At 50.4% G+C, this 16,664-nt stretch overlaps 1 protein-coding gene and 1 long non-coding RNA gene across 5 annotated transcripts in view; both read right to left on the reverse strand.

Annotated features, from left to right (window-relative positions):
* LOC118396381 (unconventional myosin-Ic-like) overlaps window positions 1-16,664 on the reverse strand; it is a 70,211-nt gene that overhangs the window by 52,021 nt on the left and 1,526 nt on the right. Inside the window, exon 1 of one of the 3 annotated variants that reach the window (XM_052524620.1) lies at window positions 14,296-14,744. The exons of the other annotated variants lie outside the window; for them this stretch is intronic. The gene's annotated coding sequence lies outside the window, so the exon portion shown is untranslated. Of the gene's footprint in view, window positions 1-14,295; window positions 14,745-16,664 lie in introns of those variants that run through there. 3 annotated transcript variants of the gene reach the window in all.
* Window positions 7,069-8,862, reverse strand: LOC127931587 (uncharacterized). 2 transcript variants are annotated; one of them, XR_008141874.1, is made up of 4 exons: window positions 8,195-8,862; window positions 7,703-7,766; window positions 7,247-7,310; window positions 7,069-7,196 (listed from the first exon to the last, which is right to left on the reverse strand). It is a non-coding gene; the product is annotated as an uncharacterized LOC127931587 (long non-coding RNA). The 2 variants fall into 2 exon arrangements; XR_008141873.1 differs by having other exon boundaries at window positions 7,247-7,374.

Genomic DNA, 16,664 nt, shown 5'->3' on the forward strand with positions numbered 1-16,664 from the left:
AGAGAGAAGAGCAACAGAGAGAGAGAAGAGCAACAGAGAGAGAGAAGAGCAACAGAGAGAGAGAGAAGAGCAACAGAGAGAGAGAGAAGAGCAACAGAGAGAGAGAGAAGAGCAACAGAGAGAGAGAGAGGAGAGCAACAGAGAGAGAGAGAGAGAGAGAGAGAGAGAAGAGCAACAGAGAGAGAGAGAGAGAGAAGAGCAACAGAGAGAGAGAGAAGAGCAACAGAGAGAGAGAAGAGGAGATAGCAAAAGACAGTGAGCAAGAGGGGAAACTCAGAGAGCTGTAGCCTCAGTGTGGTCAGAGAGGATGCTGATGAGCTCATACTCTGTCATGACATAACGCTGTCTCTCTGGTGACTCAGTGTAATATTGACACGGGGGTGGCTTCCAGGCTCACCCACAAATACACTCAAACTGACGGGTTTCTCCCTCTGACTCGCTGTGCCCCTCTGGGTCTCTGGGTCTCTGGGTGAATCATTGTGGGGACACCGGGGTGTGAGTGTGCTGTTGCCGTCTACACAGCAGAGAGAAGATGTTTCCACGGTGAACAGGCCCGACAAGCCTGAGCGACCGTCTAGTACAGAGCATCTGCTGTCGGAGACAGCGGACCTGGAGCAAGAAAGTCCCCACAAGCGCAGTCCCCCGGGGACCAGCCTCCTCTGATCTGAGGGAGCTCGTTATGCACACGGAAAGTATTGGACAGGGCAGATAAAACACGGGAAACAAACAAACCAGGAAGGAAGATCACGAGGCTCCACTGTGCGACAGAAGGGACGTACGTGACTATTGGTTCAGCAGTGTGACGCTGCGCATCTGCACGACAGAATGAAAAGAAGCCTTGTCCATCACCTGGGAAACATCAGCAAAATGTACTGCACCGACAGTACACAGGGGGCCCCAGCGCCCAGGAACCTCTCTGCAGAGGATTCTACCGCCGCCGCCGCCGCCGACGTTCATCCCATCACCAAGGATAGTTGGACAAAGCAATGTTACGGCAGCTCGCTTGCTCGGGTAACGGGAAGCAAACAGGCCTCGCACACAGTCTGCACATCTGATTGCCTCTCCTTCTCGCCAAGAGACACCCTGCCACACACACACACACACACACACACACACACACACACACACACACACACACACACACACACACACACACACACACACACACACACACAGCTTTTCTGCGGAGCCAGCACTGTGCCGTGCAGGCACTTCCGGAAGTGTCTCCGGTATTCCATAAAGACGTGAACCCAGCCAACCAGCTGAACCGGACTAGCCCTCTCCCTCTCTCTCCATCACCACAGCAGAAATGAGGAGGGGGAAGTGGTTTCAGCGCACACACACACACACACACAGTCTCTAAAACTATCAGTGGAGAATCCTCTGTGCGGGCGAGGTGAAGGGGGCAGCCGTGTACCTCGCACTAAGGCCACACCCTGGTCTGGGATCAGATTTTCTTACGCTTCCTGGTTTAGAGGCTAAACTGATCCTCGGGGACAAGTGATTAACCACCAGCTTTCCTCTCAGTTGAGGTGAGTCTGACCCTGGCCTCAGCACAACAGGTCAATGGCAAATCAACCAACAAAGGCAATTTCTCTCACTCACACAGACACAGCAAACAAGCCTTTGGAGTCAACAGGGGCGAGCTGAGACTCGCAGTGGGAGGACCTCCCAACAGCCTTTCACCATGTCTTTTGTCCCCACCTCAATATCTGGGAGACTGCCGTGCACACCAGCTGGAACTCATAAAGTACAGTACAAATAGGGCAGATGAGCCCGTCCTCCCTCCCTCCCTCCCTCCCTGGTCTCCTCCTCCAGGTTAGAGGGGCCCTCTCAGGCTTATTTATACCCACACGGCCTTATATGGGCAGCACCCGCTACCGGCAGCAGCCTGAGGGGTATGAAGTGCAGTTTACATACACGCTTCCATCCCTGGTCATCTACGCTCCCTCTCATCTATAGCGATCGAATACCAATACTGGCAACACGCCCTTTCCTCAACTCAGTCCCCTTTTCCTTGTCCCTCCATCCTCCCCGAGCTAACTATGCGAGGGAGCAAGGACATTTCCTTCCTCTCCGGCAGCGCGGGGTGAAAGGTCGTGTTTAGAGAGGTTTATGCTTTGCTTACTGTCACAGATCCACTGTAAAGGGAGGGAATCAGAAGCACTTGGGGCGAGTTGTCAGAATGTCTAACGTTGCCTTTCCTGTTCCCTCGGTGTGGCTTCTGGTGCCGATCCAACACCAGTAACACCTGCACTGCTGCCCCAACAAAGGACTACAGAACGGATTTGGCACACCGCTGCCAAAAAATACTCTGTCCAATTCCCTCTACTCCTGTCCAGCACTAGATCTATTCTACAGCATATCAAAACGATAGAACCAATTCCCTCTACTCCTCTCCGGCACTAGATCTATCCTACAGCATATCAAAACGATAGAACCAATTCCCTCTACTCCTCTAGATCTATCCTACAGCATATCAAAACGACAGAACCAATTCCCTCTACTCCTCTCCGGCACTAGATCTATCCTACAGCATATCAAAACGATAGAACCAATTCCCTCTACTCCTGTCCGGCACTAGATCTATCCTACAGCATATCAAAACGATAGAACCAATTCCCTCTACTCCTCTCCGGCACTAGATCTATCCTACAGCATATCAAAACGATAGAACCAATTCCCTCTACTCCTCTCCGGCACTAGATCTATCCTACAGCATATCTATCCTACAGCATATCCTACAGCATATCAAAACGATAGAACCAATTCCCTCCGGCACTAGATCTCCCTCTAGATCTATCCTACAGCATATCAAAACGATAGAACCAATTCCCTCTACTCCTCTCCGGCACTAGATCTATCCTACAGCATATCAAAACGATAGAACCAGCATATCAGAACCTCTACTCCTCTCCGGCACTAGATCTATCCTACAGCATATCAAAACGACAGAACCAATTCCCTCTACCAATTCCCTCCTCTCCGGCACTAGATCTATCCTACAGCATATCAAAACGACAGAACCAATTCCCTCTACTCCTCTCCGGCACTAGATCTATCCTACAGCATATCAAAACGATAGAACCAATTCCCTCTACTCCTCTCCGGCACTAGATCTATCCTACAGCATATCAAAACAGAACCAATTCCCTCTACTCCTCTCCGGCACTAGATCTATCCTACAGCATATCAAAACGATAGAACCAATTCCCTCTACTCCTCTCCGGCACTAGATCTATCCTACAGCATATCAAAACGACAGAACCAATTCCCTCTACTCCTCTCCGGCACTAGATCTATCCTACAGCATATCAAAACGATAGAACCAATTCCCTCTACTCCTCTCCGGCACTAGATCTATCCTACAGCATATCAAAACGACAGAACCAATTCCCTCTACTCCTCTCCGGCACTAGATCTATCCTACAGCATATCAAAACGACAGAACCAATTCCCTCTACTCCTCTCCGGCACTAGATCTATCCTACAGCATATCAAAACTACAGCATATCAAAACAGAACCAATTCCCTCTACTCCTCTCCGGCACTAGATCTATCCTACAGCATATCAAAACGACAGAACCAATTCTATCCTACAGCATATCAAAACGACAGAACTCCTCCTCCGGCACTAGATCTATCCTACAGCATATCAAAACGACAGAACCAATTCCCTCTACTCCTCTCCGGCACTAGATCTATCCTACAGCATATCAAAACGACAGAACCAATTCCGGCACTAGATCCCTACAGCTAATTCCTCCTCTCCGGCACTAGATCTATCCTACAGCATATCAAAAAACTACTCCTCTCCGGCACTAGAACCAGCATATCAAAACCCTCTACTCCTGTCCGGCACTAGATCTATCCTACAGCTCAAAACGACAGAACTCCTCTCCGGCACTAGATCTATCCTACAGCATATCAAAACGACAGAACCAATTCCCTCTACTCCTCTCCGGCACTAGATCTATCCTACAGCATATCAAAACGACAGAACCAATTCCCTCTACTCCTCTCCGGCACTAGATCTATCCTACAGCATATCAAAACGATAGAAAAACTCCTCTCCGGCACTAGATCTATCCTACAGCATATCAAAACGACAGAACCAATTCCCTCTACTCCTGTCCGGCACTAGATCTATCCTACAGCATATCAAAACGATAGAACCAGCATATCCCTCTACTCCTCTCCGGCACTAGATCTATCCTACAGCATATCAAAACGACAGAACCAATTCCCTCTACTCCTCTCCGGCACTAGATCTATCCTACAGCATATCAAAACAACAGAACCAATTCCCTCTACTCCTGTCCGGCACTAGATCTATCCTATAGCATATCAAAACGATAGAACCAATTCCCCCCGCACATATATCTGCCATTTCTCCCCACTTCTCTAACCAAAACACTGTTACAACATACCGCATTGACTCCCAGCTGCAGACGGTGCCAGACATGCAGCACACACGGCCACGCCCAGACAAACAGGCTCCGACTATCGCTAGGCTGCTCATAGGAACATATAGGACAGGAGCCTAGGGACAAGGGGACGGGAGCCTAGGGACAAGGGGACGGGAGCCTAGGGACAAGGGGAGGGGAGCCTACGGACAAGGGGACGGGAGCCTACGGACAAGGGGGACGGGAGCCTAGGGACAAGGGGGACGGGAGCCTAGGGACAAGGGGGACGGGAGCCTAGGGACAAGGGGGACGGGAGCCTAGGGACACGGACAAGGGGACGGGAGCCTAGGGACAAGGGGGACGGGAGCCTAGGGACAAGGGGGACGGGAGCCTAGGGACAAGGGGGACGGGAGCCCAGGGACAAGGGGGACGTGAGCCCAGGGACAAGGGGGACGGGAGCCCAGGGACAAGGGGGACGGGAGCCTAGGGACAAGGGGGACGGGAGCCTAGGGACAAGGGGACAGGAGCCTAGGGACAAGGGGGGGCTAGGGAGGGGACAGGGAGGGACAAAGCCCACGGACAAGGGGGACGGGAGCCTAGGGACAAGGGGGACGGGAGCCTAGGGACAAGGGGGACGGGAGCCTAGGGACAAGGGGACGGGAGCCTAGGGACAAGGGGACGGGAGCCTAGGGACAAGGGGGGGGGCCTAGGGACAAGGGGGAGCCCAGGGACAAGGGGGACGGGAGCCTACGGACAAGGGGGACGGGAGCCTAGGGACAAGGGGGACGGGAGCCTAGGGACAAGGGGGACGGGAGCCTAGGGACAAGGGGGACGGGAGCCTACGGACAAGGGGACAGGAGCCTACGGACAAGGGGACAGGAGCCTACGGACAAGGGGACAGGAGCCAAACAGAGCAGGGCCCGTACTCATGCAGGGTATCAGAGTAAGAGTCCTGATCTACAATCAGGTCCTCTCTCATTCAATATGATTTGAAAGGCAAAACTGATCCTAGATCAGCATTCCTACTCAGAGCTGCTTTGTGAATATGGTTCAATACTAGAGTATCCATATTGTCCAAAGCAATGACACCCCACACACACACACTAGATAAAGGCTTTGCAGAAGGGAGAATTGTAATTAAACCCACCATATGATGTGAGTTGGTGTGTGGTTTGACTTTGTGATAAATTCAGCAATCTAGGACTGATGAATCTTCAGACTTGGAACTGGGTTTAAACAGAGGCCCCCACAGAGCAGGCATAAGCAAGCACAGCCTCTTTCCCAAACGGAAGCTCTCAACAGTCTGGGGACAAACACACTTCACATTGTAACATCTCTGGAATCTTGTCCCCAACCAGCCACAGAGCAGAGGTCAGGCTGCTTAGATGACAATACACAGACAACAGCTGAGGCAATGACACACACACACACACACACACACACACACACACACACACACCAGAGAGAGAGAGAGGGCCTGAACACACAGGGCTTAGCTGGCTCCTCTCCTAAGGGGCCAGTCAGGACAGAGTTAGAGGATCAGATGACTGCTGACAGGAGCTTATTGTGAGACAAGCCTATAGGGTGTGCTGGTGGATCACACTGAAGGAACTGCCCCGTGCACTAAGCAGGCTATCCACCCAAGCACATAAGCACACCCAATGCAAAACATAGGCCATGGGGGTGAGGAATCCTTAAGAGATGACGCCAGGTGTCACTCCATTTTTGTTCCACCTCCTCTTATCAAGCCCAACCTCCTTGGCAGTGTTTGCATTCGCTCACTCTCTCCCTCACAGCCGGGCCAAGCGCTTATCAAGCCCAACCTCCTTGGCAGCGTTTGCATTCGCTCACTCTCTCCCTCACAGCCGGGCGCTTATCACGCCCAACCTCCTTGGCAGTGTTTGCATTCGCTCACTCTCTCCCTCACAGCCGGGCGCTTATCACGCCCAACCTCCTTGGCAGTGTTTGCATTCGCTCACTCTCTCCCTCACAGCCGGGCGCTTATCAAGCCCAACCTCCTTGGCAGCGTTTGCATTCGCTCACTCTCTCCCTCACAGCCGGGCGCTTATCACGCCCAACCTCCTTGGCAGTGTTTGCATTCGCTCATTCTCTCCCTCACAGCCGGGCCAAGCGCTTATCAAGCCCAACCTCCTTGGCAGCGTTTGCATTCGCTCACTCTCTCCCTCACAGCCGGGCGCTTATCACGCCCAACCTCCTTGGCAGTGTTTGCATTCGCTCACTCTCTCCCTCACAGCCAAGCGCTTATCACGCCCAACCTCCTTGGCAGCGTTTGCATTCGCTCTCTCTCTCCCTCACAGCCAAGCGCTTATCACGCCCAACCTCCTTGGCAGTGTTTGCATTCGCTCACTCTCTCCCTCCCTCACAGCCAAGCGCTTATCACGCCCAACCTCCTTGGCAGTGTTTGCATTCGCTCACTCTCTCCCTCACAGCCAAGCGCTTATCACGCCCAACCTCCTTGGCAGCGTTTGCATTCGCTCACTCTCTCCCTCACAGCCGGGCGCTTATCACGCCCAACCTCCTTGGCAGCGTTTGCATTCGCTCACTCTCTCCCTCACAGCCGGGCGCTTATCAAGCCCAACCTCCTTGGCAGCGTTTGCATTCGCTCACTCTCCCTCACAGCCGGGCGCTTATCACGCCCAACCTCCTTGGCAGCGTTTGCATTCGCTCTCTCTCTCCCTCACAGCCGGGCGCTTATCACGCCCAACCTCCTTGGCAGCGTTTGCATTCGCTCACTCTCTCCCTCACAGCCGGGCGCTTATCACGCCCAACCTCCTTGGCAGCGTTTGCATTCGCTCACTCTCTCCCTCATCACGCCCAACCTCCTTGGCAGCGTTTGCATTCGCTCACTCTCTCCCTCACAGCCGGGCGCTTATCACGCCCAACCTCCTTGGCAGCGTTTGCATTCGCTCACTCTCTCCCTCACAGCCGGGCGCTTATCACGCCCAACCTCCTTGGCAGCGTTTGCATTCGCTCACTCTCCCCTTACAGCCGGGCGCTTATCACGCCCAACCTCCTTGGCAGCGTTTGCATTCGCTCTCTCTCTCCCTCACAGCCTGGCGCTTATCAAGCCCAACCTCCTTGGCAGCGTTTGCATTCGCTCACTCTCTCCCTCACAGCCGGGCCAAGCGCTTATCAAGCCCAACCTCCTTGGCAGCGTTTGCATTCGCTCACTCTCTCCCTCACAGCCAAGCGCTTATCAAGCCCAACCTCCTTGGCAGCGTTTGCATTCGCTCACTCTCTCCCTCACAGCCGGGCAAGCGCTTATCAAGCCCAACCTCCTTGGCAGCGTTTGCATTCGCTCACTCTCTCCCTCACAGCCAAGCGCTCATCAAGCCCAACCTCCTTGGCAGCGTTTGCATTCGCTCACTCTCTCCCTCACAGCCGGGCAGCGCTTATCAAGCCCAACCTCCTTGGCAGCGTTTGCATTCGCTCACTCTCTCCCTCACAGCCGGGCGCTCATCAAGCCCAACCTCCTTGGCAGCGTTTGCATTCGCTCACTCTCTCCCTCACAGCCGGGGCGCTTATCAAGCCCAACCTCCTTGGCAGCGTTTGCATTCGCTCACTCTCCCTCACACAGCGCTCATCAAGCCCAACCCCTTGGCAGCGTTTGCAGCCAGCCAAGCGCTCATCAAGCCCAACCTCCTTGGCAGCGTTTGCATTCGCTCACTCTCTCCCTCACAGCCGGGCGCTTATCACGCCCAACCTCCTTGGCAGCGATTGCATTCGCTCACTCTCTCCCTCACAGCCGGGCGCTTATCAAGCCCAACCTCCTTGGCAGCGTTTGCATTCGCTCACTCTCTCCCTCACAGCCGGGCGCTTATCACGCCCAACCTCCTTGGCAGCGTTTGCATTCGCTCACTCTCTCCCTCACAGCCGGGCGCTTATCACGCCCAACCTCCTTGGCAGCGTTTGCATTCGCTCACTCTCTCCCTCACAGCCGGGCGCTTATCACGCCCAACCTCCTTGGCAGCGATTGCATTCTCCTCACACTCTCCCCCTTACAGCCTGGCGCTTATCAAGCCCAACCTCCTTGGCAGCGTTTGCATTCGCTCACTCTCTCCCTCACAGCCAAGCGCTCATCAAGCCCAACCTCCTTGGCAGCGTTTGCATTCGCTCACTCTCTCCCTCACAGCCAAGCGCTCATCAAGCCCTGCTCCGCTTGAAACAGAAAGACTCACAGCGGTCGCAGCTGAATGAAAAGCAACAACTATTATTTCAGAGAGTATGTGACAGTACACTGCAAGGTTTAGGAAAGTCTCGTTTCAACAGGTGATACATCTAGTCTATTTTACATGCCTCAGGAGAGACAAAAGGAGGCCTGTTGGTGCTGGCAGAGGAACTTGGCAATATCCTTGTCTAATTCAGTGCGCTACATTTAATTGATCCTATCAGTGGTAAACTCATTGTGCTCGTTTGACTAATGGGTTCGCCAATCCAGGGGCTCTACTGTAATTGCGTTGACATTCATCAATCCATTACCATGACAGACAGAGGAGACACTTCCTACAAGTTTAACTACACCCCCCCCCCCTCACCGGGTGGCTGGCGTTCAGATAGAAATATATGATGTAGAACAAACATGCTACACTGGTGGAAGGAGCCTGATCGCGCGAGAGCGCAGCGAATCGGTCGGTCCTCTTGACCGGGCCACAACCATGCCTCTCTGACAGCTGGCATATGGAATCACATCATCTTTACTCGTGACCTTTATCTGCAACATTCCACAACGTCGTGTCCTGCTGAACGCAGCCCTGTACAAATCCATCTGGCCTGAATATTTGTTTTCCGATGACCCCTCCTCCCCCCACATCACATTGAGTGATTGACAGTACAGGGTTGGGACAACACAAGGACACACCTGGTAGGGTTTGCCGTCGGCTTACGGCCCAGGCAGTCATGGAGTGTACCTGGGCAAAGGTTAACATGCAGGCGGCCTGACAGGCTGGCCAATCAGGAAGAGCTGGGGGGTGCTGGCCAATGTCCCAGCGTTGGCAACCACACTGAAAGGAACTAAGTTTATGTACAGTCACCGTATCCAACGTTCCATGCTAGCCTGGTCCCCGAACCGTTTGTGTCGTCTCGACAAAGAGGTGGCAATGACATTGAGGAGTTGGTAAATCAACACAAAACAGATCTGGGACCAGGGTATATCCATGCCTGGTTAGCTTCTCAGAGGACCACAATACACGCAACAGGTAGGTGGACAGGTAGGGCTCTAGCTGGTACACAGAGTGTGGGAACGAACACAGTGGGACACAACAGGTAGGTGGACAGGTAGGGCTCTAGCTGGTACACAGAGTGTGAGAACGAACACAGTGGGACACAACAGGTAGGTGGACAGGTAGGGCTCTAGCTGGTACACAGAGTGTGAGAACGAACACAGTGGGACACAACAGGTAGGTGGACAGGTAGGGCTCTAGCTGGTACACAGAGTGTGGGAACGAACACAGTGGGACACAACAGGTAGGTGGACAGGTAGGGCTCTAGCTGGTACACAGAGTGTGGGAACGAACACAGTGGGACACAACAGGTAGGTGGACAGGTAGGGCTCTAGCTGGTACACAGAGTGTGAGAACGAACACAGTGGGACACAACAGGTAGGTGGACAGGTAGGGCTCTAGCTGGTACACAGAGTGTGGGAACGAACACAGTGGGACACAACAGGTAGGTGGACAGGTAGGGCTCTAGCTGGTACACAGAGTGTGGGAACGAACACAGTAGGACACAACAGGTAGGTGGACAGGTAGGGCTCTAGCTGGTCCACAGAGTGTGGAAACGAACACAGTGGGACACAACAGGTAGGTGGACAGGTAGGGCTCTAGCTGGTACACAGAGTGTGAGAACGAACACAGTGGGACACAACAGGTAGGTGGACAGGTAGGGCTCTAGCTGGTACACAGAGTGTGGGAACGAACACAGTAGGACACAACAGGTAGGTGGACATGTAGGGCTCTAGCTGGTACACAGAGTGTGAGAACGAACACAGTGGGACACAACAGGTAGGTGGACAGGTAGGGCTCTAGCTGGTCCACAGAGTGTGGGAACGAACACAGTGGGACACAACAGGTAGGTGGACAGGTAGAGCTCTAGCTGGTACACAGAGTTTGAGAACGAACACAGTAGGACACAACAGGTAGGTGGACAGGTAGGGCTCTAGCTGGTACACAGAGTGTGGGAACGAACACAGTAGGACACAACAGGTAGGTGGACAGGTAGGGCTCTAGCTGGTCCACAGAGTGTGGGAACGAACACAGTAGGACACAACAGGTAGGTGGACAGGTAGGGCTCTAGCTGGTACACAGAGTGTGGGAACGAACACAGTGGGACACAACAGGTAGGTGGACAGGTAGGGCTCTAGCTGGTCCATAAGGCTACATGTCATCTAGCACAGAAAGGGGCCGTTTTCTTAGTGAGCACATACCTCGTTCATCTGAGTGGAGCAGGAGGGCTGGAATACAACGAGCCACAAAGTTAATGGAAGAAGTAGTTATGAAGTCCCAGACATGCTTATAGCAGGTTATAAAGCCTTGTTTGTGCAGGCTTTGAGTAAAGTGTTACTGAAAGCAGCACTGAAACTACAGAAGTCTCCAGTCTGGGCAGAAGGCATTGCGTCCAAGTGTTGCCCATTTATTAGAGAAGACGTGGTGATTATCGTGATACAAGGACACACGCACAAACTATCACTAAAATGCTTGTACTTTCCACTCCAGTCAGTGAGCTCAAAGTGAACTAAATGTTCATTCATAAAAGGCTTTTTAAACTCCTATATCGCGATTATACCCCAATTCAATCATGGCATCATACCAAGGGATGTTACAGGCTTACTAGGTCAACTGGTACCAATTCCTATGTTTAGTTTAACGGAGCAGAAGTACCACAAAGTGAAGGATTAGCGATGGAAAGCGGATCTCTAAGCCACGCCCCCTTTCCTTTCTCTTCCCACAGCCCTTCACTCTACCCCTGTCCGTCAGGTTTATCAGTGTGAGTGTGGATGTGTGTGTGTGTGTGTGTGTGTGGGGGGGGGGGTCATGCTCACTAGGCACGAAACGGAAAGAAACCTGGACAAAACAGGGAGGTACCACCTGAAACAGTCCAATAACAAAAAGCCCATTTTCCTTTTCTGTTACACATCATTTAGGAAAGCTGTGTTACTGTGTGCCTCACAACGAAAACAATCCAGGTTTGACTGAGCCAGAAGGGTTCCCAAGTCTGATAGTAGTTTGCTCCTGATAGGAAGCGAGACTTGGTAGCAGGGCGGGGCCCTCTACTCTTCTTATAGGCCGGGACATTTCTGGTGGAAAAGCCACAGCTAAAAGTAGACAAACTCCAGATCGTCCAACCGGCACAGTTCATGACTCATGCAGCACTCTACATTGACTCACTACCAGACTTGCATTCTACCAGACTGACTCATTCCATAAATACACTCAACAACCCAACGCTAGACTTGGACTGAAATAGGTGCCGGAACTCATTTTGGGTTCTGGTACTGTTGATATTTAGATGCAGAATCTCCACAATACTTTTGAGCTAATATTCTAGAAGAGGAACAGGAGCTGGAGGAGCAGAACATTTGAGGTGTTGGTACTCAGCTCCGGTGAACTCCTGCCCACGTCAAGCATGGCCTCCACCTCTTCTTCGTTCTCCAAAACCGCACTCATACACATACCTCAGACGCCTGACCAATAGTATGTTGACGCGGGCGAGACTCAAAAGGAAACCAAAAAGCAAAAGCACACAAAACACGTTCTCTCCCGCGCGCCTCACTCTTCACCCACTGCTCTCCTCGCTCTCTGACTTGTCATAGGAGCTCCCAAATCAATAAGAGGTGTGTTTCTCCCACCATCTCCCCCATCAGTCGAATCTCCGTCGTCCTTCCCCACTCCCCTTCCTAGACGACCGTATACTTTTGCTATTTAAATAGAAACAGGCTGTGGCCCAGACTCCATGTCCTCCTCATCGAACTCATGAACGTTGGCAGATCCACTCACACCAGGGTGTGTGAAACATCAGTGTGGCCTCACTGTCTACCACAGTATTTGGTGGTTTATTAGGATCCCCGTTAGCTGTAGCTACTCCTCCTGCGTTGCACACAGAACATGAAACAGAAGTACATTGACGTGGCTGTTTTCAGGGCAGCGTGTCCCAGACATGCCCCATCTCTCGGTTGATTGGTTTTCAAACTCCGGGCAGAATGTGTGTGTGACACGCCAAACCTGTGACACCATAGCTCACTGAGAAAGTACAGTACTTTTGCAAGCTGTCCCTAGGTCCACTAATTCACAAGGCCTGGGCGAATGTTGTCGAGACCTTTTATCATTTGACCAAGAGCTTTCCTATTCTAATACATAATCTCCCTCCTCCTCCCCTCTCAATCTTTGTTTGTTAGGCTCTTGTACAAATCCAAACATTCATCATCTGTTTCAACTAACAAGGTAATCCAACAAACTGCAGTGTTGGTGAATTTGGTGGTGAGTGTTTTGTTTTTTGCGGGGGGGGCAGAGGTTGACGAAATGGTTTAGGGCAATCAGCCAGGCAGCCATGTTGGCCAAGTTCGAGTAGTAAGCCCTGAGAGTTTCCCGTTAGAGGTGGAAGAGGCCGAGGCACTGAGGCAGGTGGAGCCAATAAGTCTCCTGGGGTAAGGCTCTGCAGCACCGACAGCTGGTTCTGTGACGAGAGGGTCACAACAAGACGAGGTCTGCAGAGCCGCCCATGTCACCACCATTGAGTTCACACACATTGGCTGGTCACATGTAGCAGCTGATGACAAAAGCATTTGCTGTTGTGGTGGTGTGTGTGTGTGTGTGGGGGGGTTGGGTCTTTAAATAACATGAAACAGATTTGCCCAATGGCAAAGCGATACATGCAAAAGGGATATTATGCAAACAGTGTGGTGGGGTCAAGCAGAGGGTTATATTTGTCTCTGTGGACACCGCTGTCAGAATCTCAAGCTTTGTGAGACAGAGCTGGGAGGTGCCAAAATATCTGTAGAGTGCAGACAGCTGGGAAAAAGCTCAACCCCGGAATTATTCTGCCTTGGGCTAAAACTGGAATCCTCGTAGGAGGACTTCTTTTTAGGGAGGGGGAGGGGGAGGGGGAGGGGGGGGAAGAAAAATCACAGCATCCCTCTGAGGTAGTCGAATGGAAAGTCTTGGCTACAGTTAAACAGCAGACAAAATATCCCCAAGAAGTTCTGTTGTGGGAAAAAAGTACTGACAACACCACTGATTGGTTTTAGTGCTTGCCTAACTCCACAATTCAACAAACAAACAAACAAATCGCCATGATGAAGCTGCAGGTTTCTTTGTTTTTAGTACTGGATCTACACATACACAGCCATGAGATGTGACCATGAGATGTGAGTGGAGAGCAATGCCACATCTCAAGCCTGGATACAGTCGTGGTTGGACAGGTGGACACTCACAGTCCTGTTGACATAACCCCAGGTCACCCAAGACACTCACACAGCTACCCACAAACCACCAGGCAGCTTAGTCTAGTTAGCCCATTTAGTGATACTACACAAACGATCTGGTTTTAACTACTACGACAAGTATTTTAACTCGCCAATGTATGAGATCGTGAGGCTATTAGGAGTGGCTGGCTGGCAGTCAGGACAGGACATGGATTGGCAGTTGTTACATCACGCATGGCATGACTGCCAGCCAGCCACTCCTAATAGCCTCATGATCACATACATTGGCGAATTAAAATACTTGTCGTAGTAGTTAAAACCAGATGGCCTCGTCGCCGAATTGCTACATTGTCACAAATATGAAGCACGCAAACTTCTTCCCGCTACAAAATAACTTCGTAACAGCCTGTTTAGAAAACGGGGTCGAAACAAGGTACCTCAAGATATACATACCTTCAATTAGCCGAAGTCGTGAGTTTACTTCGCCCCGATGTCTCTTCGCCGGTAGGCTACAAAAAGACAGCAGTCTGTTCCGTCTCTCGTTGAACCCAGATTCAACTCCCGTCTCGATGTGACCAGTCCTTTCAGTGGTTCCTCGTTACTGATCCAACAAGCAACTACAATCTGGCGGCTGTAATTCTATTGAAGGTTTTTTTCTCCACCGCTTTAGTAGCCTAGATTATCCACCACTTTTCACCTATTTCAAATGATCTTACACTTTATTTTTATTTTTGTAAGAGTAGCGTTATCTAGCAAGTGCACTTCAAGTATACAACAGCAGTAATTAAGCCATAAAAAAATATTATTATATTATTCTGAGTATTTGAGTCCCCTGTTGAGTCGTGGAACATGTCAGTAATTTCCTCTCCCTCCTTCAAACACTCAACAGCCCCTATGCTGCGTTCATAACCTATTGGGAACGTGGTAGTTACCAGTTGTGAAGTCGTAAATACAAGTTGGATGCATTCACCTGCTTTGAACTCGTTGAAAAAACGCCGAGTGGCAAATAATAATAATAATAATAAATTATCAACAAGCTGCATTAACCATGAACTAAAATAACAGCTATCATGCTTGTAAAAGCAAAGTGAATTCTAAATGCTTGTGAAACCTTAGCCTATGTATTTTAGTTTAAATGTGTGTATACCCCTGTGTATAAAGTGTGTCTCTGTTATTTGGTACATTGCATTATATTCGTATAAAAGTCATGGTTGTAAACAAATGATCGTGTTCCAAAAACATATAATACATTGCTTTTTTTTAAATATTTTTTTGTTGTTACAGTAAACTGCTGAAAATTCTGTTTTCAAAATGTAATTTCCTTTAGTAGGTGACGACAGAGGTCAGCAAGTGGGAGAAGTTGGAGCGCAGAAGTTATATGCGGCAATCACATGCTAACTGGTTATAGTTATGCACGTTCCGCGTTCAACCAGTTAGCAAGTCAGACATTTCGGAGTTTCCTCGTTCCAACTAGCACATTAATGGGGAAATAGACGACTTTCCCACTTGCAAGTATGACTTGGAGGGGCATTCAAGTGAATTTTCCCCAGTCGTATATGGTAAATACTACCTTCACACTTGGTTATGAACGCAGCATAGATACCAGGAAGTTCGAGACCCATCCCACAGACTTAAGGAGAAATATCATTTGTTTTTACATCAAACTGTTTTCAACAAGCGTAACACTAAATAGGCTATATGGGAAGTAGTCTATGCAATGTTTGCATTGGATAGCCCTGTGTGAACCTAATGTGAGAGCACACGTCCTTGCTTTGATTATTCAATGTTTGTCTATAGGGATGTTTGCCTATAGCTCCTACCATAAGAATAACATATGGGTTGAGAGTGCCTGTAAATATTGTTGTACTGGTGAGAATATGCCGTTGAAAATCCTGAACGAGAAAAGAAAAACCGCCGACGGCATTCAACTCACTTTCCCTTCGCTGACTTTGTAGTAGTGTTCTTCTCCCCTCTACTGTCAATAGACCTGTCACTGCACCTTCTGTCCGCGTCCTACCATGCTTTGCGTGGTTGGTTCATGGAAAGGGTGTGGCCGCCATGCGACTTTTTAATCAGATCTGTGGCAGCAAGTTCAACAATTTGCTATTGATATGTTAATGTTATTCTAGTATATTATGCACATTCTACTGTCATAGTAGGCTACAGATCTGAGGCTTGTACACTTTAACAAAAGTCCACTGTCAGCATTGCTTTATTATTGTCAGCATTTTTAAATGGTGCCATGTGAAGGTGACCTTTGCAGTTCAATTGCCTGCCTTTATGTGATAATGGACTGCAATATGGCACCCCTGCCAGAAGGGGTAGTGATCGATTCAGTACTGTAGCCCACCTCTCTCACTCTATCTCTCTCTCTCTCTCTCACACACACACACACTACCCAGATTTGCTAGCCCTCCTCACTCTGCTTTAATTATGCTGGGAGGAAAGGTTGTATCCTGTTGACAAGGCCCTGTTCATTGGAAAGACAGACTGTACTCCAGGGAGTGTCTCTGTCTCTCGCCACAGAATCTGTGTGAACCTGGAAGAGGGCATTGTTCCTTTCTCGATAAGGAATGAGAAAATGGTGTATATGATATGCCTACTCATTAACTCGTACACTACTCTTGTGCCTTCAGTTCACAAGTCCACATGTTCAATCTCACACACACAAACACACACACACACACACACACACACACACACACACACAGAGACACAAGAGGGTGATGTGACCATGGTGGAATGTTGGGATGCATGTTCTGTCTTTTCCTCACCTACATTCTGTACCATTCCCGTCATTAGCCATTCCTGCTCACCGAACG

The sequence above is a fragment of the Oncorhynchus keta genome, chromosome 1 (assembly GCF_023373465.1).
Source record: "Oncorhynchus keta strain PuntledgeMale-10-30-2019 chromosome 1, Oket_V2, whole genome shotgun sequence".
NCBI lineage: Eukaryota > Metazoa > Chordata > Actinopteri > Salmoniformes > Salmonidae > Oncorhynchus > Oncorhynchus keta.